The sequence below is a fragment of the Oncorhynchus kisutch genome, linkage group LG10 (assembly GCF_002021735.2).
Source record: "Oncorhynchus kisutch isolate 150728-3 linkage group LG10, Okis_V2, whole genome shotgun sequence".
In the NCBI taxonomy this organism is placed as follows: Eukaryota; Metazoa; Chordata; class Actinopteri; order Salmoniformes; family Salmonidae; genus Oncorhynchus; species Oncorhynchus kisutch.
The window spans coordinates 63,875,960-63,899,795 of record NC_034183.2 but is presented as its reverse complement, the minus strand read 5'-3'; the positions used below and the strand labels follow the sequence as shown (position 1 = coordinate 63,899,795).

Below are 23,836 nucleotides of genomic sequence, written 5' to 3'. Positions count from 1 at the left end.
GTGTGTGTGAGTGTGTGTTTATGCATGTGTGTGTGTGTGTGTGTTTTGGAGCTGAGGGTGGTGTGGAGGGGATACCTACCTCTCTCTCTCTCTCTTTCTCTATTTCTCTCTGTTGTTGTTCAGTACCTGTCATTGATGAGAAGCCAAGGAGAAGCTTCAGCTTGAAGCTGTCATTGGCCCTCTGTATCTGTCTGCCTCCCTTTATCACTTCCCCCCTCCTTTCTCCACCTCTTCTTATTTATCTCCCTCCCTCCCTGACTGTGATGTGTATGCAGCGTGTGAGCAGCAGCCAGTGAGCGTGCCTACGTTAGCAGTGTGTGCTGTTGGAATCCATGCAGCGGCTGACTGTACTGCCTCTTAAATAGGAGCAAACAGACTCATCGCTCGTGACTCTGACACCACTGAGACCAACGCTCCCTCTCCCGGACTGACAGGCCAATCGCAGGACACCCCTCACTCTCTCAGTCGCTCTCTCTCTGATTCTCTCTCTCGCATTCATTCCTTTGCTCTCCATCTCTCTCTCTGTCTGTAGCTAAGTCTCTCTACCACACCTTGTCCAGTGCAGAGGAACAGAAAGCCCCCTGCCCAGCCCAGGGATAGCCAGACCGCTGAGAGGATGAAACTCTGACAAGCCGACAGACCGCAGGGAAACGAGCACAATTGTGAGTACAACAGTCCTTTCACCTCTCAGTCACAGGGACTTAACGCTGACACACACACGCATGTGTGCAGAGCATGCTCACACACAAACACATACATAGCTACCTAACTTGATCGTCTTATGTGCTGTGTCTTTGTCTCTCACAGGCAGACTATTTTACTAAGGGAAGTGTAGGAGTGTGTGTATGTGGAATTGAGTGTTAGTATGTAACTTATATGTATTTGTATAGCATACTTTTACTGTATCACTGTATACAATATTGTAGATATACTATCTACACTATTCTCTGACTCACTGTCATACATGTGATGATACATATGGAACAGGACTCTTAGCTCGGATAATTCCAGCTATAGTGGTGAGAGTATTTTGACAGATCTTTAGTAATATTAGAAACTGAGGTCTCTTGAATGCTTTGGGGATTTATCTGCTCTTGCTGTCTATTGGCAATAAAGGCATGGTGAAAAACATATCAGGGTAGCATACCCCTTTTATCTCATATCTTAAACGTCTAAGCTGGTATAAGCCAATAGATGCCTAGGGGTGAAAAAAGGGGCGTTCATTCTTTCAACCGCTGAAGAATCCCAAGCAATTCCACTGCTTATTGTTTAGTGCTCAGCTAGGGGATGTCTGGGCTGGGTGCAGATCTGTACTGATGTCACACACATTTTTTTGATTATGCTTCTGGTTCATTTCTGGCTGAGGCGATTTCCTATTTCCTTCTCCCATTTGGAGCAGGGTGAGTATAATGTGATAGCGGCTGACACGCGGGGTAATGCCGTTCGGAGGACACAGATTGCATTTCCCCTGGAGAATACTCCCGCTGTATTAAAGACACAACAAGGCTGCTCTGCACTTGTCATCAGCTCCAGTGGTAATGCAGGCAGGGGAGAGCCAGGCGTGGTGTCTACAGCCCTGCTCTCCTTTAAACACATCCAATTGGCCCTAATGCCACAGTCTGATTCACAGCAGCATGCTTGGGATGGGGAACAGCTTACAGTTTACATCACATGTGTTATGGTGTAATGCCCGGGCTTTTCGACTCCAGCTTTAACAAAAGGGACAAGAACTGGAATTCCCATGGACAGTTGAAAGTTTATGTACCATAGGCCCATGCATGTATTCTCTGTCCAAAATGTGTCTAGGTTGGACTACAGTATCCTGTTACAGGATTATAACAAATCTATGTGTAATGGTCCTCTTGTAATATCTTGAATGTAAACGAACTGTTGTAGAATAGGTGTGTTGTATTGACACACATGACCAGGTTAGGTCTTTAATTGTTATGTTTTTTGGAAATCTACATTTAACCATAGACTCGAAACGGTTTACATTTCACATGGCATAGAAAGTGTCAACTAATCCCAGAAGTGTCAGCTAATCCCAGAATCATTAGACTGTGAGAGAGCACTTCGATGTCATACACATGTTTGGCATGTGATGAACACTCCCAGAAAGAATGCCTTCAGGGAAAGAACTGAGAGATCAGAGATCGATGGCTCCAAGGACAGAGAGAGAGAGAGAGAGAGAGAGAGACTCACTTCCCCTTTCAGCATGTCCTCAAAAAAAGCCTGAACCCAGTGTTTTTGGTAAACTTCACAGAAGCATCCTCTTTTAGAAAAAACAACAACAACAACATCTCTTCCTCAGTGTGTGCTTTGTTCTTGCAAGGCCCCACTTTACCTCCCACTTATGTGACAAGGAGGGCGTAGGATCAATACCTATCAAAGGCCCTGACGTCTGAGGGGCCTACATAACACAGTCACCAGAGCCTCTGAAAACCCAAAGAAAGTTACCTGAGACATCCTCAGAGGTACAGTATGATATTCAGAACACCAAGAGACTGCCCAAAAAAACCTCCCGACAAGAGTCCTTTAAGCTTTCTCAACTAATATAACTTTCATTTTGGAATTTGCCTGCAGCTTTCATGCACAATTCATAATTTATTTTCCTGAGAAGTTGGTAATGTTCCTCGTAACACTAAGGCATTTTTCCCATTTCTTTTCTCCCTCATTATTTTCTTAGAGGAAGATGTTTATGGAAAGCAAATTGCCTTATGTGCTGGAAAACATTTAGTTGCATACATCTACATTCCTTTAAGCAGACAGACTATCAAAAAGAAAGCTATTATGTATTCCTTCTTCAGCCTTTGGACATCATTTTCATAACTTGAGCCGTTATTAAAGCGCTTTGAAAGGCCGGTTAAAGGAAAAAGCCAATTCTTAAGTGAATGCCATTCTCTGTGTATTATTTATGTGTTCTAACAGCATCTTCCATTTAAGGGTACCACAGGGTTCAATTCCCGGGCCGACTCTTTTCTCTGTATATATCAATGATGTCGCTCTTGCTGCGGGCGATTCCCTGATCCACCTCTACGCAGACGACACCATTCTGTATACTTCTGGCCCTACCTTGGACACTGTGCTAGCTAACCTCCGAACGAGCTTCAATGCCATACAACTCTCCTTCCGTGGCCTCCAACTGCTCTTAAACGCTAGTAAAACCAAATACATGCTTTTCAACCGTTCGCTGCCCGCACCCGCCCGCCCGACTAGCATCACCACCCTGGACGGTTCCGACCTAGAATATGTGGACAACTATAAATACCTAGGTGTCTGGCTAGACTGTAAACTCTCCTTCCAGACTCATATTAAACATCTCCAATCCAAAATCAATACTAGAATCGGCTTTCTATTTCGCAACAAAGCCTCCTTTACTCACGCCGCCAAACTTACCCTCGTAAAACTGACTATCCTACCGATCCTCGACTTCGGCAATGTCATCTACAAAATAGCTTCCAACACTCTACTCAGCAAACTCAGCAGTCTATCACAGTGCCATCCGTTTTGTTACCAAATCACCTTACACCACCCACCACTGCGACCTATGCTCTCGTCGGCTGGCCCTCGCTACATATTCGTTGCCAGACCCACTGGCTCCAGGTCATCTATAAGTCTATGCTAGGTAACGCTTCGCCTTATCTCAGTTCACTGGTCACGAGAACAACACCCCCCCCGTAGCACACGTTCCAGCAGGTATATCTCACTTATCATCCCCAAAGCCAACACCCCATTTGGCCGCCTTTCCTTACAGTTCTCTGCTGCCAGTGACTGGAACGGATTTCAAAAATCACTGAAGTTGGAGACTTTTATTTCCCTCACCAACTTTAAACATCAACTATCTGAGCAGCTTACTATCTGCACCCATGCATAGTCCATCTGTAAATAGCCCAACCAATCCACCTACCTCATCCCCATACTTTTAAAAATTGTATTTACTTTTCTGCTCTTTTGCACACCAGTATCTCTACTTGCACATCATCATCTGCTCATTTATCACTCCAGTGTTAATCTGCTAAATTGTAATTATTCGCTCCTATGGCCTATGTATTGCCTTACCTCCTCATGCCTTTTGCACACACTATATATAGACTTTCTTTTTTCTACTGTTTATTGTGTTATTGGCTTGTTTATTGTTTACTCCATGTGTAACTTTGTGTTATTGTCTGTGTCACACTGCTTTGCTTGACCTTGGCCAGGTCACAGTTGCACATGAGAACTTGTTCTCAACTAGCCTACCTGGTTAAATAAAGGTTTAAAAAAAAGCAATAAGGCACGAGGGGGGTGTGGTATATGGCCAATATACCACGGCTACTGGCTGTTCTTAGGCACGACACATCGCCTGGACACAGCCCTTAGTCGTGGTATATTGGCCATATATCACAAACCCCAGAGGTGTCTTATTGCTATTATAAACTGGTTACCAACGTAATTAGAGCAGTTTTGCCATACCCGTGGTATATGGACTGATATACCACGGCTGTCAGCCAATCAGCATTCAGGGCTTGAGCCACCCAGTTTATAGTAGTGATTAGATCACTGGTAACCGGTACCAATCATTTTGGGTATGGCTGTGGTAGTCTTTTCACTCTCTCTAGGCTTAATTACACTTTATGCATGAGGTGCGTTGGTTGGGGGAGCGTTTTAGACCACAGCAAAGTCTAAGTAGATATGTCGGCCTCAAATCATTGGCCAGAAGTATTCAACCATGGCTGGATGTAAGGGAAAGTATATTCACGGGGTACATCAATGTTGCATTCTTGACTCGTTTAAACATTCAGATGTGCTGATTAAATTATTACTCACTCAAGGGTTCTGCTCCTTGAGCTTTCTGGCTGTTTTTCCATTTATTTTCTGAATTCTCAAGCAGACCTTTGGGTATTGGGTATCAGCAATTACAAAACTTTTAATAAGCAGGCAACGGTATCTCCACATATGCCAACTTCTTACGGTATAAGTATAAGCTGCTGGGGGATTGCTGTTAGGCCTACATGTTTTGCAAATATGTGCTAGCTTGATTTAGTTAATTTACCACTCGGTTTTCTCTCTCTGAGAATCATTGTAAGATTGGTTCAATAGAGTTACTGTTAGGTTCCATAATAAATATTTGAATGTTATGTTTGACATTTTGGTGAAGATGGTATATTAGTCTCGCCCAGACAAGATGTATGGTTTACACACTCTCTGCAACAAAGCAATATGGTAAACAGAAACTGAAGGAAATTGTTATTTTCCACTGCCATGAGACAACAAAAACAGAATTGAGTTGTTTCCTTAACAGAGCTTTGAAAGGTAGTTTCTCTGCAGGCCCCTGTGAAAAATATGCTAATTATAGGGCAGGGAGCCACTGAGGAAATGAAAAGCATTACCATACAACTTCATTTGCAACATTTTGGAGGTCGCTTATCAGGAGGGAACAGAATTAGTTCGATCTCGCAGAATAACTTCAATGTAGGCAGGAACATGCCCCAAAGTCTTCCCGGGCTCTGTCGCAAACATGCTCTATGACTACATTGTTTATTTAGTCCATTTCATTAGAAAGTTTAACGGGCCCTGCGTGGGGTTTTGTGGGCCCAGCCACCCCGTATACATTTAATCAGCCTGTCCCCCAGCGTTAACCTTCATACCTCGCCTTCCCCTTTCATTGTCAGTCTCTCCAGGGTCACACAAAGTAGCATCAAATATTTATGATATTAATAACCCCTAAATAAATCTTCTCTGTGATAGAGCAGTCCATTCCAGTTAATAAAGTGGTGAAGGAGAAATAAGAGGGTGATCCTCAGGTGAGAGCGGGCAGATACGCATCACCACAAAACAGACCCAACAACAGAGGGAGATACCACAACAGAAACAACAGAGGGAGACGAAACAACAGAGGGAGATACCACAACAGAAACAACAGAGGGAGACGAAACAACAGAGGGAGATACCACAACAGAAACAACAGAGGGAGATACCACAACAGAGGGAGATACCACAACAGAGGGAGATACCACAACAGAAACAACAGAGGGAGATACCACAACAGAGGGAGATACCACAACAGAGGGAGATACCACAACAGAGGGAGATACCACAACAGAAACAAAAAGAACCGAAGCGCTTTTCTGTTATCTTATTGTAGACTGGGGAAAGACAAATGTTACCAGCAGGTCATTTTGATGTTGGATTTGAGAATCTCCGGTCCCTAGGGGGTCTTCTGCATTGACAGACTACAAATATACACGTGCACGCATGTGCACGCATGTGCACGCATGTGCGCACACACACACACACACACACACACACACACACACACACACACACACACACACACACACACACACACACACACACACACACACACACAAAACAAAAAAGCTGTTTAGCATTGGAGCCGATTGAGGCAGGGCACAACATTAATTATGTGTTTTTCAGCTGAGGTCTGGTGACAGTGATTAGAGTGTTTTTTTTTGGGAGAGTGGCGAGCACGCGGCCTAATGAGGAAAGAGCTTGCCTCACTACAGAGTGACCATGCGCTTGATCAGCCTGGTGTGTGTGTGTGTGTGTGTGTGTGTGTGTGTGTGTGTGTGTGTGTGTGTGTGTGTGTGTGTGTGTGTGTGTGTGTGTGTGTGTGTGTGTGTGAGAGAGAGAGAGACTGTGTGGTGTTCCTCCAGGCTGCGGCTGGAAGATATAGAGATAGTGAATATGACAGGGAAGAGGGTGTTGGAGAGCAGGGGGATCACTGAACTCATATTAGTCTGGAGTCAGAGTTGAAACACCCAGTGAAAGGTCCTTTACGTAATCAATGTTTAACTGTGTCCTAATGTGATGATTAATATTAGTTTATTGGTCTGCGCCCCTTTGGCTTCGCACTGGGGAAGCAGCTTGCCCGGCTTGAATAGGTCACTACATTAGCCAATCAATACGCCGTGGTGTAGAGCTATTTTTTTTTAGGTGAGGGAGCTCAAAATGTAAACGATGTCATCATTTCCTTACCGACAGATGTAGCCTATAGAATAAGTAATTCTAGATAATATAATTCTATACTAAAAAAATAGAAGGAACATTCCATTTCAAAGATTTAGCTGAGTTACAGGTCATATAAGGAAATCAGTCAATTGAAGTATATTCATTAGGCCCTAATCTATGGATTTCGTCCCACCCACCCGTTGGGGAGCCTGGCCCAGCCAATCAGAAAGATAATTTTTCTTTATTACAGACATAAATGGATGCATTATGCTCACTAACAGGGATGTAAACAAATTTGTGCTCAACATTTTAGAGAAGTAAGCTTTTTGTGCATACGGAACATTTCTGGGATCTTTTATTTCAGCTCATGAAACATGGGACCAACACTTTACATGTTGCGTTCAGTATAGTTAGACGATTCCAGATCTGGAAAAATTATCCACCTACCATTGTTACTATGAATGGTGGATAGGGGGCAGGATAGACACTTAGACGGGTAGACTATACTGACCTGCGGGATAGTAAAAGTTAGCACACGGAAAAGTGTAGTGCATAAGGGAAGTACCTAAACACCTGATATAGGGTATGTGGATGCAAGCACATGAGGAAATGTGGCTAGGATGGAAGACATTATATAGTAAAACCTGCAAGAGAGAATGTAAACTGAGGAAAAACACACTACCCTCCCCTGTCCCCAATAAAAAAACACAGTACCCTCCCCTGTCCCCAATAAAAAGACACACTACCCTCCCCTGTCCCCAAATAAAAAAACACACTACCCTCCCCTGTCCCCAATAAAAAAACACAGTACCCTCCCCTGTCCCCAATAAAAAAACACACTACCCTCCCCTGTCCCCAAATAAAAAAACACACTACCCTCCCCTGTCCCCAATAAAAAAACACAGTACCCTCCCCTGTCCCCAATAAAAAAACACACTACCCTCCCCTGTCCCCAATAAAAAAACACAGTACCCTCCCCTGTCCCCAATAAAAAAACACACTATCCTCCCCTGTCCCCAAATAAAAAAACACACTACCCTCCCCTGTCCCCAAATAAAAAACACACTACCCTCCCCTGTCCCCAATAAAAAAACACACAACTATCCCCACAGCAAAAACAAAATGTGACAATTTTGGACCACCCCTCCCCCCAGTAAATTGCGATCTGTCCCTTAAGCAGTGGTCTCAACTTGCGTGGCACATGTTCTCCCCTACTGTGAACAATGTCCCCAAAGCCATTGATGGTGGAGGCGCACAGGAGGGAGAAGAATTGGCACAGGATGCAAATGTCTTCTTCCCCGAATCCCAGAGGAAGAGGCTCTGGCCAGACTGATCCACTGTGGATGTGCCTTTTAAAGCTTGTGGTTGTGAACAGGTGGCTTCTCATTGTGTTTATGATAGGAACTGCTCGTGATTATTTTTCAACGTTCTGATTGGCCAATGTGGTCACGCCTCTGACAGGCTTTCGCAGTGCACACACATAGCTTACAGTTCTTCATCATTCTCGCCACTGCCAGAAAAAAGACGGGGAAGAAACTACCATTTACATCTGGGCTGCTATACATAGACTATTTATTTTGTTTAACATTCTATGGTTTTCATAGCATTTTAGTGGTCATTAAATATAATTGATTTAGAATTTATCAGAATACATTTTCCAGAAGTAGTTTTACCAGCACCATGTATTCTCAAATTGAAAAACGTTGAGAGAGTGCCGCTCCCCCGCGCTCCGGCAACATTACAACCCTGTCAATACGCCGGGATATCTATTTGGAAAAAGGACCGAGGCGAGCTGCTGTTCCTTGGGAGAGAATTCTAAATGTCTGTGGCCAAACATCTGCATCACTAATACAGAGATATACAGTGTGCTATGCTTGTACGTTACATTTAGACTAGGGGGAGCACTCTATTTTTCGTATTCATACATCATTAATATTCACATTTCTTGTATTCAGAAATGTGTGTTGAATCTCTAGATTTTCAATTTCACCTCTTCTTAAATCTTACTTGATCTGCATGTATCATGGTGAATTTCCAATTCCCATGGGATTATTGATGTGTGTGTATGTGGGAAGATAATGCGAGTATATCATGCAGCAACATTTTGGACCCGAACCATCATTTTATTTAGACAGAACAAAATGTGCAGACATTTTTGGAACTAGATGACATGGTTGAAAATGGTCATTTCATCTGAAGCACTGGTCCAGCACATCAGTCCTCCAGTATCATCTGCCCAATCACATTTGTGAAAAAGCCAATGCTGGTGTGCATCTGACTGATACTGTGTCCATTTGTGCACCAGGTTGGATTTAGGCATAACACGTCATTTTCCACACCATTTTGTCTGAAAAGTCGATTACTCTGCCTCTGCAGCCATGGATGTGTCTGGATTGAACATTTATTCTGCATGCTGCCAATAAAAGTCATAGAGGCCGGCTTCCATCAGTGTAATGATATTTCAGCCCCAGTATTAGTTCAGCACTGTTTTACACAGCAGTTTCTGCTCAATTAAAAATAGTCCATATTTAAATGCAAAGAAAATCAGTCGCCTGGCGATCCGTGTGCATTCAGATATGCTGCAGAATGGTTAAGATATGAAGTTTGAAATTGAGTTTTTAAGCACCCCAATGCTCCACGCCTTTAGAGTTAGTTAGAAGAAGGGGGACCGTTCATTTGTAGCTGTGAAATGTTCCTTTGACGTTATTGATGTAGAATAGATTAACCTTTAAAAAGGTAAGTAAGTGAAATGTGAAATAATTCATTGAGAGTCAGCCATGTAGCAAATGTGATTTTCGCCAGCAGAAAGACCTGGTAGACCATTACCCACAAACACAGAGGAAAAAAGACCTGGTAGAACATTACCCACAAACACAGAGGAAAAAGACCTGGTAGACCATTACCCACAAACACAGAGGAAAAAAGACCTGGTAGACCATTACCCACAAACACAGAGGAAAAAAGACCTGGTAGACCATTACCCACAAACACAGAGGAAAAAAGACTTGGTAGAACATTACCCACAAACACAGAGGAAAAAAGACTTGGTAGAACATTACCCACAAACACAGAGGAAAAAAGACCTGGTAGACCATTACCCACAAACACAGAGGAAAAAAGACTTGGTAGAACATTACCCACAAACACAGAGGAAAAAAGACTTGGTAGAACATTACCCACAAACACAGAGGAAAAAAAGACCTGGTAGACTATTACCCACAAACACAGAGAACAAAAAGACCTGGTAGACCATTACCCACAAACACAGAGGAAAAAATACCTGGTAGACCATTACCCACAAACACAGAAGCGTGTAGGAGAAGGCTGGGGCTGGGGGCTCCACTCTGCTCCGTTTCTAAGGCCTACAGTACGAATAGCACATTTTGGAACTAAATTGCCAGTCAGAGCTTGGGAAATAAATTCCAGATAGTGTCAGCCCCTGTGTGCTGGTCGTTTGGAAGTTCCGTGTCCTTCCCTCCCTCGCCACTCTCTGGCTTTATTTAGCTGGAGCTGTCATTTCCCATAAATCCTTGGGAGGAGGCGTCCGTCAGGGCTGCCAGTTCCCCTGTGTGGAGCACCTGTAACAGGGGAGGGAAGTGACAGCTCTGCCTGGGAGCTGCCGGGACACTACCGGGTCTGTTCCATCACACCAGGGCTCCACACAGCCATCTCCACTTCTCCCTTTGAGGCCTCCCTACACAGGGACATAACAAACACAATATCCCAGGGACTTCAGAACAATTCACTAGCTGCAACTCAGAAATGTCAGGGAATATGGATTTCTATAGTGGTAATTGTGATGTACAGTATGTAAACATACCGTATTTATTTGTATTCAGTGTACTATTAATGTTCTTGTGTTTGATAGGTAAGATCTCTGGAAAGACCTCATTTGGTTATCGGTGTAGGTAGCATGTACTGACATAGATTTGAATTTCTAGATAGAATGCAGTGCATTAGTCAATTTTCTTGAGAATATTGTGTCTTTAATCATTCGAGAGACTGAGTATAATCCAAATGACAAGACATCACACTGCTCTTTTCATAAAATCATTGTTGAAATACCAATACTGTCATGGTTGTCGTAAGAACAGGACCAAAGCGCAGCGGATGTTGAGTTCCACACATTTATTTCAAAAAGTGAAACTTAAAGCGAAAACAATAAATCAATAAACAAACAAAAAAACGTGACTATGTGGTGCACAGGAACAAACACAAAATAATATCCCACAAAGCAGGTGGGAACAGGGAACCCTTAAGTATGATCCCCAATTAGAGACAACGAACATCAGCTGCCTCTAATTGGGAACCCTACCAAGAGCACCAACATAGAAATATATAACCTAGAACACCCGATAGTCACGCCCTGACCTACTACACCATAGAGAACCAAGGGCTCTCTATGGTCAGGGCGTGACAGTACACCCCCACCCAAAGCTGCAGACACCTGCCGCAAAACCTGAAACCAAATGGGGAGGGTAGGTGGTTGATTAGTGTCGGTGGCGGCTCCGGTGCAGGTCATAGCCCCCGCCCAGACCCCGGATCCTGTCATCGCGCCTGGGCTGAATACCGTGCCTGGACTGGGCATCGGCACAAAGGAGGACTCCGGCCATGGACCTGGGTTGGACGCCGTGCCTGAACTTTGTACCGACGCAGAGGAAGGCTCCTGCCCTGGAGCGGGACTGGACGCCATGCCTGAACTGTGCACCGGCGCAGAGGGAGGCTCCTGCCCTGGAGCGGGACTGGACGCCGTGCCTGGACTCTCCGGACCGTTGACCCTCGCTGGAGGTTCCGGACTGTGGACCGTCGCAGGAGGTTCTGGACTGGACCGTCGCAGGAGGTTCCGGACTGTGGACCGTCGCAGGAGATTCCGGACTGTGAACCGTCGCCGGAAGCTCCGGACTGTGGACCGTCGCCGGAAGCTCCGGACTGGGGACTGTCGCCGGTAGCTCCGGACTGGGGACCGCCGCCGGAAGCTCCGGCCTGTGGACCGTCACCGGAAGCTCTGGACTGTGGACCGTCACCGGAAGCTCTGGACTGGGGACCGTCGCCGGAAGCTCTGGAGTGTGAATGCGCACTGGAGGTCTAGTGCGTGGAGCTGGTACAGGTGGCACCGGACTGGTGACACACACTTCAGGGCGAGTTTGGGGAGCAGGCACAGTACGTACCGGACTTGGGAGGTGCACCGGAGGCCTGGTGCATGGAGCCGGCACAGGTGGTATCGAACTGGTGACACGCACTTCAGGGAGAGTGTGGGGAGTGGGCACAGGACGTACCGGACTGGGGAGGCGCACTGGAGGCCAGAAGGGTGGAGCCAGACCAAGTTGCACCAGACTGCTAACTGCTAACTCTCCCCTGGTCAGATGTTGAGCAGAACACACTTGCACAACATCTCTCTCATCTCTCTTCTATCTTCCCCAATTCCTCCCTGACCATCTCTGGCACTTCAGGGCGAGTGCAGGAAACAGGCACAGGATGTACCGGGCTGGGGACACGCACTTCAGGGAGAGTGCGAGGAGGAGACACAGGACATACCGGACTGGGGAGGCGCACTGGATGCCAGATGCGTGGAGCCGGCCCAGGTTTCACCGGACTGATGACACGCTCCTCCAAACTCCTGCGTTGCCGCATACTCCTAGCCAGCTCCATTCTCCGGTATCCCTCCTCACACTGTTCCATCGACTCCCAGGCGGGCTCTGGTACTCTCCTTGGGTCGACCGACCACCTCTTTATCTAATCCCAGATGTTCTCTGGCTCTTCCCTCTGCTCAGCCGCCAGCTCCATGTTCCCCCCCAAAACATTTTGAGGGGGTTTCTGTGGCCGCGGTCCCCGGCGCCGTCGCCGTCCTTCTTGCGTCCTCTGCGACTCCTGCCAAGGAAGGGACTCCTGTCCTTCCATGATTTCTTCCTAGGTCCAACTTATTTTTCCCATCGCTGCTTGGTCCTTGGTTGGTGGGATATTCTGTCACGGTTGTCGTAAGAACGGGACCAAAGCGCAGCGGAGGTTGAGTTCCACATATTTATTTCAAAAAGTGAAACTTAAAGCAAAAACAATAAATCAATAAACGAACAATGAAACGTGACTATGTGGTGCACAGGAACAAACACAAAACAATATCCCACAAAGCAGGTGGGAACAGGGAACCCTTAAGTATAATCCTCAATTAGAGACAGCGAACATCAGCTGCCTCTAATTGGGAACCATACCAAGTGCACCAACATCGAAATATATTACCTAGAACACCCCCTAGTCACGCCCTGACCTACTACACCATAGAGAACCAAGGGCTCTCTATGGTCAGGGCGTGACAATTTGTAATGCTTGTCATCTGGGGAAGGAGAGGAGGACCAAGGTGCAGCGTGGTAAGTGTTCATATTATTTAATGAAATATGCAACACTAGACAAAACAACAAACACGACAAACAAACAGTCCTGAAAGGTGAAACAAAAACACTAAACAGGAAACAACCACCCACAAAACACAATGGAAAACAGGCTACCTAAATATGGTTCTCAATCAGGGACAACGATTGACAGCTGCCTCTGATTGAGAACCATACCAGGCCAAACACAGAAATAGAAAATCATAGACAAACTAACATAGACAACCCACCCAACTCACGCCCTGACCATACTAAAACAAAAGACAAAACAAAGGAACTAAGGTCAGAACGTAACACAATTACATATTTCAACAAGCATTTGGGAGAATAAAACAGATGTACAGATGAAGGATCTTAATTTGAGACAGTTTGCTACAGCAGGAAAATAATCCTGCAGCAACAGGAAATGTGAATTATTATGTGGATTATAATTAATGGGCAATTTTGTAGGGGTTGATACATTTTTCGTAAGGGAATATCAAGTCTGACATTTCAAAGTGGAAATTACAAACTTCAGCAGCCTTTTTTAACCTCAATGACACTACAAGTTTTACATTTCCTGCAACATGGTGATCAAATGAAGGTCCTATATCTGTAGGCCCTAGCAAAGGGACAGTAGGCGTCAAACCTGTTAACCAGGTTTGTTGCCTAGTTAACAGTATGTGAATGCGGTCTGCACTTGTTGTACTGCACATGTCATCCTTGACAAGTCAATAAATGTCCATGGCTAAACATTTTACTGACACAAGGTCACTGTATCTGTCAATTGTCATTTCACATGGAATAATTGTTATATTATATTTAGAAATGTCGCTTAAAAATGTTTGTGAGGTGAATGCTTTTTCCTTCTCTCATTCAGCTGTCAGCGCACATGCTCCATCATTTTCGCTCCAGGAAATTAGAAAGGAAAAACGTTTGACAGCACAATTTCACAAAACACCGCCACGCTATCATTTCATTTTCTCCCAGACATTTTTTCCCTTTATTTATTTCATTATTGTTTTTTGAAAACAGACAGAGCGATAACAGCGGTCACTTTTTGGGTCATTTATCCTTGTTGCCGTGGCGCCGCGCTTTGCTCTCACCTTCTACAGCTTTAACCCTTTAACCTCTGGCCTACGGTGAGTAATTAGCTTGTGTGTCTTTGTCCTCTAGAAGCTGGTGAGACAGTCGCCCTGACTAGATAAAACCAGCTGATTAGCCCGTAAGCAGCTACACTATCGCACCATCAAAAGAGGAGGATTATATGTGGGAGATGACTGAGATGAATAGAAGGACAAGGACCAGCTATGTCTCCTAGTACCTAGGTTAGATCCCTGATCCACTCTGTCTGGTGTGTTTGGTGATTGAACCACTGTGTCCCTCTGGGCTACAAACCTTAGATGTCCACTGGTTCCTCCATGCCGACGTAATGCGGAGGAATAAACACACAACACATAGCTAACCTTCCGTTACTGCTGGTGTGTTTCTGCTAAGGACACACGGCTTTGCCCTCATTGTCCTTCCTCAGGCTGAAACGCTGTGAATGTTGTGTGAACAAGGCAGAGAGTTTGTCTGACCTGCCGTCATGCAGACGTGCTGGTTGTACATCACCAATGTCGGCCGCTGATGGCTGCTTATCTCCCAGGTATCGATTGGAGAATCACTGCGCGGGTGGACCAAAGCAGCGCAGCCAATCAATTGGGGCATTTCATTCTCCTTGAAGGTCTGCCTTTTGATCCTCACCACAGATTGGTTGTGTTCGCTGCCTGCGATACTCTGTGCTGTTTTGTTGTATTGGGTATTATGAAAAAGAGTGGGTGGAGAGTGACGAGCACTTCTGTTTTGGCAACCTGCTGCGCAGCGCTCCACACGGAGGATGTGTGTGGCATATGTGTGAGGAGGATCCTGGTGTGTTTTACCCCGGCCTCAATGCATAGCACCTTGAGATCCTCGCTTTAGAGGTTAATGTGTTACAATTCCAATTTAATTGGAAGAAATAATTTGACATAATTTCATTAATGAGGGATTTGGAGGCCAAGGGTCAACCAAACATGGAGCTTCACTGGGTAATATCCTGCTGCCAACTACTGTTCATCTGCTGTGGTTTTACTGACGGCTTTTCCCCTCCCAAGTCAAACCTCTGTCTACAATGAAGGAGTTGGAGCCTTGTTGCTGGTGGCCCTGGGGCTGTGGAACACTCTTCTTTGCTCTGTCCCTAACTCAGACTCACTGTCTTTCAGGCTTCACTAAACACTCCTCTTCTCAGATCATCTTTCACTTAACCTCTACGGTTTCTTTAATTCATTCTCTCTTGGTCTTAGTTTTGTTTGTCCATCTATTGAACTGTTCACTGTTCATAGCTTGGCGTAGTGATTGTGTGTTGCAACGCTTTTCATTCCTCTCATGTCCTAGAACACATCGGTGTACAGATGGAGCAGCCTTGAGACTGAAATACCAAAATATAGAATTTATCATCATAATTATTATCAAAGCAGTGAAAAAGTATAAAAAGTATACAGCACATTTACACCTCTATATTTTTGTATTAATCATTTGAATACCCCTTGTTTTCTAGCATTTTCTTACTATGGTAAAACTGTATTAGTATCATTATTACCATTGTTATATTGATACATGATTACCATTGTTATATTGATACATTATTACCATTGGTATATTGTTTTGTTGTGAAATAGAATAGGTCGGTTGTAATTGTCTGATGATTCTCATTCAGCCTGTCTAGGATATTGCATCAGATTGTGGCCAACATGTCTTTGTTCAAAACCAGGATGCACAAATGTTTAATATCACAATACTGACAACAGGTTCATTTCACTATGCTTAATTGAGCAGTGCTGAAGGTCAGATGTTTTAAGGGAAAGATCCTACCATATAAAACCATAAGTCATTTGAACCTGGGAGAGCAAACTTTTCTCTATAATTCACTTTTAGAATGGAAGATGAACAAAAGCCTGTTATGCCTGTTATGTGTGGTTCTGCCGGCTCCACAGAGTTGACTGTTTGCATAATATCTTCCTCGTAGGTCTCCTTAACCTTTGCAGAAGGTTTATTGACTCTGGATAACCTTGCACAGAGCTAGCAGAGGGAGGACAGGAGATGATGAGCACGCTGAGGGAAGGGAAGGCGGCCCGGCCCACATTTAGCCTAGCTTCACGCCACCCACCCACCCCCGCCCGCCAGCCAGCCGAGCTCTGCACAGCTACACCTCAACCAGCTCTCTCCCAGCCTGACCTTTGCCTTCTGATCTCTGTTACCATGGAGAAGCCCACAATACTGTGTGTTCTAGCGCTGAAGACTCATAATAGTGTATCACAATGTGCCTTTAATATACTCCCCACTGCAAATGTATGAGGAAGAATGGACCAGAGAGAGAGAGAGTTGGAGTGAAAGCGGGAGAGCAAGTGAATGAATTGTGCAGCTGAAGGTTGAAAATGGTGGACAGTCTAGAGCTGCAAGCCGCTGCAAAAAGGCTTATTATCTCTTTTGTCCAGAGGAGTTCCTAATGGTTGTCTCGTTCAGAGGGGCCTACACGACGTCAATTTCCTTGGTGTATAATAATTCAGGAAGAATTACGATTTTGTTGGATTTTGATTCGATTTACAATTATTTTGGTGAAGTGAAATCGAAACTAAATGATTCCATGTTCTCTGAAAAGCTTTCAAACAGAATAAGCTAGCATTCACATCAAAACACGAGCAATTTTGTAACCAGCATGACATGTTCTACGCAAATAGGTATTGGATATTTTATAGAGAGCATCGCAGTAGTCCTTGAAAAAAAGATATGGATGGTTACATCAGCTCTCCTGGAAATATATCATCAATAGATGATGATTTCTGGTTTATATAATAACAACCAGGAAGTGATTAATGTCTGGTCTGTGGGCAGCTTTGCATCCTATTACAAATGTTTTGTACCAGTAACCTGTGTGGGAGGGAGGCTGGAGGTGGGTCAGGAGTAGAGACAAGACAGAGCTGTCGAGACACAGAGAACCATCCCTCACTCCTCACTGTAGTGGTTAAAGGGCATCCAGGCTCTTAAAGAAGACATTAGCATTTAGATTTGAGACTCTCCCCTCCCCTAACCTCCGTAGAGGGACAGTGGCTGGGGTGCATCGCCAGCACACACTACAGACTTTTAGGCCTTGAGTAGGCCCAAGTGGCAGCTTCCAGCTCCCTTCACCTGATCAATCTCTCAATAGGCCCAGATTGCTTTGGATGACCTCCTTGTGATGAGGCAGGATTGGCCAAGCTGATGCTCTCCAATCGATAGCAGATGGCATCGTGGCTCATCAACAATTAAGTGCTTTTAATGGAGGTCAGGGCAGGGAAAAATCTATTCATTTTCATTTGTAAATTGCAGTATGACAATATTCTAATCAAGCTACATTGGAATCAGATAACTGAGCCTCTATGACCCCCCCAAGTTGACTGACTCTTACTCTCTCCCCATCTCTCTCTCTGATCATTTGTATTCATGAGTATGCTGAATCCAATCCATATAGACATTTGGCATCACGCATGCCTATAAATGTACACATTTCACATCAGATAAAGACAAACTTTACCTCATGGTGTCATTCAAATTTTATGTCAGGCCCTTTTTCAGATGCATCTCCTCAATGTCCCTCAGTCAGGGTGATGTCATCCCATGCTCCTTTGCCAAGGCAGCTCAGCTCACTCAGAGAAACGCCCTTCCACATGTTTCACCTCATTAACCGATGATTGAAAAGATGACAAATATGACATGTGCAATTTATTATCTTAATGAATTCACTCTCCTCTGTCAGAGACAGGTAGGGCAGCGGAGCTGTGTACTCGAAGGGTTTGGTGAGATGTTGTGATTGTAGGAAAGTGAACACGGTGTGGAATGCTCCGATTAGTACAACAAGGCTGCTTTTTTCCATCTCTCATCAATTTGTCTCAAATCCAATCAAATTGTGTTTGTCACATGCGCCAAATACAACTGGTGTAGACTTTACCGTGAAATTCTTGTTTACGAGCCCTTCTCAACGATGTAGTTTAAAAATAATAATACAAATAAAATAGTAGCACGAGGAATAAAATAAAATACACAAGAATGGAGTTATATACAGGGAGTACCAGTACCAGATCAATGTGGAGATATATACAGGGAGTACCAGTACCAGATCAATGTGGAGAGGTACGAGGTAGATATGTACATGAAGGCCGGGTAAAGTGACGAGGCATCAGGTTAGATAATAAGATAATAATAAGAGTAAATAAAGAACAGAGTAGCAGCAGCAAATTATGAGTATAAAAGTGTGTGTGTGTGTGTTTGTGTTGTGCCGGTATGCGTGTGTGTTATGCGTGTGTGCGTATGTAGTGAATATAACCACAGTAATATGCACAGAGGGGATATTTTCATCACTGCAATTGGAATGGAATGTGGCCGTCCGTTGTGATTGTGCACAGACGAACCTGGCTGCCCTTGTACCTAGTGCATGTCGTGAGGGAGGCCATGCAATGCCCATGGTGTGTGAAGACTTTGTGTGTGAAGACTTTGTCACCAATAGTGGAGAGAAGGGGCAGGTCCGGGGGACACAGTCTGCGCAGAAGGCATCGTGCTTGCTGAGCTGTGACCAATCCAATGGGCACTGGAGATCGCTGCACACCTTTTCAAATGGATTACGCCCTTTCTTTTCCACAGAGTGAAATTGCCAAAAAGGTATTCTGTCATTGTTGTCCTGAATGGGAAATAGGTCACAGCCATTATAGAAATATTCAAGTCAAGGATACTGACAATGAAATAGAAATATGTGTGTTTTTGTCTGCTCTGAAAGCACTGGAAAGGTGTAGGACTCTGTTTAGAGGGGAATTTGTAGCCTCATCAAAGGTCTGTTGTAGCCTCGTCAAATTTAGCTAGAGAAGTGTATCAGTGAATGATTGAGAATAACATAATCCTCCACAGGAAAGACAAGCACCCCATCCCCTTCAACCCCCTGTCTTTTTCAGTCTGAAGTGTCCCCATGGATTTATCAGTATTCTATTTTTAGGTGCATGAAACGGTAATTGATTCATTGGAATTAACAATGACTCATGTGTAGCTAGAATCAGAGATATCAGAAGCTATATTAAAACTTCTTAGGGCTGCAATCCTGTTAACGGGATCGATATGACAACAGCCATTGAAAGTGAAGGGCGCCAAATTCAAACAACAGAAATCTCACAATTAACATTCCTCAAGCATACAAGTATTTCACACCATTTTAAAGATACACGTCTTGTTAATCCCACCACAGTGTCCGATTTCAAAAAGGCTTAACAGCGAAAGCACCACAAATGATTATGTCACAGAAAAACACAGCTGTTTTTCCAGCCAAAGACAGGAGTCACAAAAAGCAGAAATAGAGATAAAATGATTCACTAACCTTTGATGATCTTCATCAGATGACACTCTTCATGTTACTTCATGTTACACATTACATATACATATGTTTTGTTCGATATAGTTCATATTTATATCCAAAACCTTTACATTGGCGATGTTCAGAAATGCCTCCAAAATATACGGAGCCACATCAAATAACAGAAATACTCACCATAAACTTTGATGAAAGATACATGTTTTACATAGAATTAAAGATAACCTTTTTCTTAATGCAACCGCTGTGTCAGATTTCAAAAAAGCTTTACGGAAAAACCAAACCATGCAATAATTTGAGGTCGGCACTCAGAGCCCAATCAAGACAAAAATATATCCGCCATATTGTGCAGTCAACAGAAGTCAGAAAAAACATTATAATTATTGACTTACCTTTGATGAATCGAATGCACTCCCAGGAATCCCAGTTCCACAATAAATGTTTGATTTGTTCGGTAATGTCCATCATTTATGTCCAAATAGCTATTTTTGTTCGCGCGTTTGGTAAACAAATCCAAAGTCACGAAGCGCGTTCACTAAAAGCAGACAAAATGTCAAAATGTTCTGTAACAGTCAGTAGAAACATGTCAAACGATGTCTTGAAATCAATCTTTAGGATGTTTTTAGCATAAATCTTCAATAATGTTCCAACCGGAGAATTCCTTTGTCTTCAGAAGTGCGATGGAACAGAGCTTGCTCTCACATGAACGCGCATGGTCAGCGCATGTTCAGGTCATGATAGACCTTACTCAATATCCTCTCCTTCGGCCCCACTTCACAGTAGAAGCATCAGACAAGGTTCTAAAGACTGTTGACATCTAGTGGAAGCCGTAGGAAGTGCGGCTTTCCATATCCCACTGTGTATTCGATAGGCGATGAGTTGAAAACCTACAAACCTCAGATTTCCCACTTCCTGGTTGGAATTTATTGTCAGGTTTTTGCCTGCCATATGAGTTCTGTTATACTCACAGACATCATTCAAACAGTTTTAGAAACTTCCCGAGTGTTTTCTATCCAATGCTAAGAATAATATGCATATATTAGCAACTGGGACTGAGGAGCCGGTCGTTTACTCTGGGCACCTCTGGGCACCTTTTCATCCAAGCTACTCAATACTGCCCCTGCAGCCATAAGATGTTCTGCTCTGAGAATCAGTCATATCAACTCCCCTATTATATATAACATTGTATTTCTCCTACTGCATAAACACACTCACTGTTAACTGATGACATCGCTCATTAAAGTGGTAACGACCCCTTTTAGTTAATGCTCAAGTCCCCTGCTCTGTCTCAGCCACCCTCTTTAGAACCTGAGAAAACCAACAAACCCTCCACTGAATTACTCTTATTTCCCTATGTTCTAGAGCCACCCACTAGCAGAGAGTTGGTGGGTACAGCGGAGGAAGGGGGTATTGCCCACGCTATCCATGAGGGTTGGCAGCAGTCTGGGTAGCGGGGTTGGCTTGTCATGCCTCTCTGCTGTCTCGGGTGTCATTTGATCGCAGCGGGGGTACTGGGGGTGTTCCGTGATCGGCAGGGATTAGGCAGACCGACACAGCAGATCACGGCTGTATCGGTGGCAGCCATGGAGGTAATCCCTGTGTGCCTGCCTCAGGACACTGCTGTGGCTCTGCCTGACTCTCTCTCTTCATATGGAGCTGTTTGTCTGGGTTTTGTTTGGTTGTGTACCTCCTACTGCTGGCCTCCACAAGGTGGGCCCCATGTTCACTACATGGATACTGAGAGCCTGTCACTACGTAACCATATTATCTAAACACCATGTTAACAGAATCAATGCAGTGCACTGTCCCTTCACCCAGTATTGTGTCATCACTGAAAGGAATTATGATTCAATTCACCTATGACTGAAACATGGTGGTGGCAGCATTGTGCTGTGGGGATGTTTTTCAGCAGTAAGGACTAGGAGAAAAGTCAGGATCAAGGCAAGGATGAACAGAGCAAAGTACAGAGAGATCCTTAATGAAAACATGCTCCAGAGTACTCAGAACCTCAGACTGGGGCGAAGGTTCCCCTTCCAACAGGACAACGACCCTAAGCACACAGCCAAAACAACGCAGGAGTTTCTTCGGGACAAGTCTCTGAATGTCCTTGAGTGGCCCAGCCAGAGCCCGGATTTGAACCTGATCAAACATCTTTGGAGAGACCTGAAAATCGCTGTGCAGAAACACACTCTCCATCCAACCTGAGAGAGCTTGAGAGGATCTGCAGAGAGGAATGGGAGAAACTCCCCAAATACAGGTGTGCCAAGCTTGTAGCGTCATACTCAAGAAGACTCGAGGCTGTAATCACTGCCAAAGGTGCTTCAACAAAGTACTGAGTAAGGGTCTGAATACTTATGTAGATGTAATATTTCAGTTTTTTATTTTAATACATTTGTAAAAATACATTTGTTATTATAGGGTATTGTGTGGAGATTGATGAGGGGAAAAAACGAATTTAATACATTAAAACCTGTTGTGACTAGGGGGCAGTATTTTCATTTTTGGAAAAATAACGTACCCAAAGTAAACGGGATATTTTGTCAGGACAAGATGCTAGAATATGCATATAATGACAGCTTAGGATAGAAAACACTCTAAAGTTTCCAAAACTGTAAAAATATTGTCTGTGAGTATAACAGAACTGATATTGCAGGCGAAAGCCTGAGAAAAATCCAATCCGGAAGTGCCTCATGTTTTGAAAGCTCTGCGTTCCAATGCGTCCCTATTGAGCAGTGAATGGGCTATCAACCAGATTACTTTTTCTATGTATTCCTCAAGGTGTCTACAACATTGTGACATAGTTTTACGCATTTATGTTGAAGAATACCCGTAAGCGGCTACATTGTGTAAGTGGTCAACTGATGGCTCTCAGAGTGATTCTCTCGTAAAATACAGAGGTAGCCATTTTTCCAATCGGTCCTACTGAAAAACCAATTGTCCCGGTGGATATATTATTGAATAGATATTTGTAAAACACCTTGAGGATTGATTATAAACAACGTTTGCCATGTTTCTGTCGATATTATGGAGCTAAATTGGAATCTTTTTCTGTGTTTTCGTGACTGCGATTTCTCAGCCAAACGTGAAGAACAAACGGAGCTATTTCGCCTACAAAAATAATATTTTTGGAAAACATTGGCTATCTAACTGGGATTCTCCGGAGTGAAAACGTCTGAAGCTCATCAAAGGTAAACGATTTAATTTGATTGCTTTTCTGATTTCTGTGACCAAGTTACCTGCTGCTAGCTGGACATAATGCTATGCTAGGCTATCGATAAACTTACACAAATGCTTGTCTTGTTTTGGCAGTAAAGCATATTTTTCAAAATCTGAGATGACAGGGTGATTAACAAAAGGCTAAGCTGTGTCTCAATATATTTAACTTGTGATTTTCATGAATAGGAATATTTTCTAGTAATATTTATGTCCGTTGTGTTATGCTAATTAGTGTCAGTCGATGATTACGCTCCCGGATCTGGGATGGGGTGTATCAAAACAAAATGGGGAGTCTGAATACTTTCCGAAAGCACTGCAAATTGACTGATTTCCTTATATGAACTGTAACTCAGATCTTTGAAATTGTTGTATTTTGCGTTATATTTTTGTTCAGTGTAGATTCAGACATGTATACATCTTTGATTGTTTATTTTAGTTTACAGCATGTAATTGATTCTCACTTAATCTGTCTTAATAGCATTAGCAATAATCTAAATGAATATTACGATACTATTGATGCAATATGTTGATTTGTTTAATAGCGCATGGTAGCAAGGCACTAGACATTTTCAGATACATATTTTCAATATTTACAACTTGTTGCAGAGAAACATACACTTCCGTTCAGAAGTTTAGGGTAATCAAATTGATCAGAAATACAGTATAGACATAGTTAATGTTGTAAATGACTATTGCAGCTGGAAACGGCATATTTTTATTGGAATATCTACATAGGCTTACAGAGGCTCATTATGAGCAACCATTACTCCTGTTTTCCAATGGGACGCTGTGTTAGCTACTCCAAGTTTATAATTTGGATAATTTGGGGCGGCAGGTAGCCTAGTGGTTAGAGTCAGCATTTGTGGGTTTGATTACAGACTCAAAATGGCCAGAAACA

The 23,836-nt window shown here is 43.7% G+C and overlaps 1 protein-coding gene across 3 annotated transcripts in view; it reads left to right on the top strand.

The window, feature by feature from the left end:
- Positions 1-256: 256 nt before the first annotated feature.
- The window catches only part of LOC116352815 (RNA binding protein fox-1 homolog 3-like), a 410,981-nt gene continuing 387,401 nt past the window's right edge, over positions 257-23,836 (top strand). The window contains exon 1 of one of the 3 annotated variants that reach the window (XM_031834665.1): positions 257-662. The gene's annotated coding sequence lies outside the window, so the exon portion shown is untranslated. The remainder of the gene's footprint in view (positions 663-23,836) is intronic. The other 2 variants (XM_031834667.1, XM_031834661.1) reach the window with 2 other exon arrangements.